The sequence below is a fragment of the Vicia villosa genome, linkage group LG1, assembly GCF_029867415.1.
Source record: "Vicia villosa cultivar HV-30 ecotype Madison, WI linkage group LG1, Vvil1.0, whole genome shotgun sequence".
In the NCBI taxonomy this organism is placed as follows: domain Eukaryota; kingdom Viridiplantae; phylum Streptophyta; class Magnoliopsida; order Fabales; family Fabaceae; genus Vicia; species Vicia villosa.
Window position 1 is genome coordinate 71,422,872 of NC_081180.1, and position 1,967 is coordinate 71,424,838.

Consider the following 1,967-nt stretch of genomic DNA (forward strand, 5'->3'; position numbering starts at 1 on the left):
GTGACACTATTGCTTTTACTGTCGTAAATCCATCGGAGTTTTTAAATGCAAAAAAATTCAAACGCACTAATGCATCTGATTTTACTTTTCTATTTCATTTCAACTGTTACCTACTTTTTATTTTGTTGAACTAATACATCTATGTTGCCTCACAACTAGGAGTGTTCAAAATCGAACTGACTCGATAGAAAAATGCTAACCGAATCGATCCAAATTGCAAACTGTAAAAAACCACATTTGGTTCATATGTGTATGAGCCATTTTCTAATAAAATCGCGCGGTTTAGTCAGTTTGCGGTTTGTATTTTTCATACCGGATCAAACCAAACTCCATTATGTTACTAAATATTACACACCATTATTTATATTTTTAATTCTTTAGAGATATCAACAACTACTATGTGTATATTTTATCGCATTCTTTATATGATATATATATATATATATATATATATATATATATATATATATATATATATATATATATATATATATATATATATATATATATATATATATATATATATATATTAATTTACATATAAAAAACAAAATATTATTTATTTATAAACACTATTGTTTTTATTTGAAATGAAATTGCTATATATTTATTTTCATTTTCATTTTAATTTGTTAACGTTGATAAGGTTAAGATTAAAAGAAAAAGTTTAAATATTGATAGTAAAAAAGAAATTATAGTGTTATTAGGCTAGCAGAGGTACATACATGCACACACTTGCTTATAACTACACAATATATTATTTCAAATTTATTTAAGATTGTAATTTTATGTATTTTGTCCTTTAGCCATATGATAAAATTGTAAGATACAATTTGTATTTATGCATCAAATTATAAGCTTATTTTGACAATTATAGATTTATTTTATGTTAATGTATGAAGGACTAAACATAAAACTATTTAAACCTCTATAGTGTATGTATGTCTCAATAAAAATCTTGTAAAGATCAAACCAACCGAACCAACCCAAACTTCATTGATTTAGTTTGACTTGATTCATTTTTAATTTTAAAAGCCAACTGAATCAAACTGAATCACATGTTTTTTCTCTTGCGGTTTGAATTACTTTTTGCGTCAAAACCCTCCAAACCACACCAAAAACATCCTCACTCACAACAATTTGTATTAATGTTTCATTATAACATTATTTTCAAATTACCATTTGTTCACTTTAAATTTTGTTTTAAACCATGATTTAATATATTTCAATTATAATCACAAATCCCTTTGATATTTATTTTACTATTTTAATATATTTGTGTTCAAATACGTATACAAAATCAATACTCGTGCATTCACACAACTTAATTTAGTAGTTATAATAAAAAGAATAAAATCAACTATCGATGTGGATGGTGTCCACCGTTGTGGAGTAATGTCATCGTTTGTACAAGTATATGTGGATAAAAGAACTTCCGCTTGAGGGGGAGTGTTGAGAAAAATAAGTGTGAGTTGGAAGTGTTGAGAAACAAAGTGTGAGAAAGTACCACATTGATTAAAAAAATGGAGAATTGAACATTTATAAGTGAGAGAACTCACACTTCTATTACCTTAAGATTTTGAATGAATATATGATGTGTCTTTCACAGGTGTGTTGCTCATAAAGAAAGACCCCAATGTAAAAATGCTCTCTCACGGTGACCCCTAAATTAATGGCCATCACAGTGGTACCAAATCCATTGATTTGAGTGAAGGACTAACTCACTTTTATCGAAAATCCACCATACACTGTGATGGACAGGGGGCATGTTCTATTGAAAAAGTGTCAACGATGGTACAAGTGTATATGGATGAAAGAACTTTCGCTTAAGGGTGGGTGTTGAGAAAAGCATGTGTGAGTTGGAATTGTTAAGAAACCAAGTGTGGAAAAGTCCCACATTGATTAGAAAAGTGGATACTTGATCATTTATAAGTGATTGAATCCATACACCTATTACTTTAAGATTT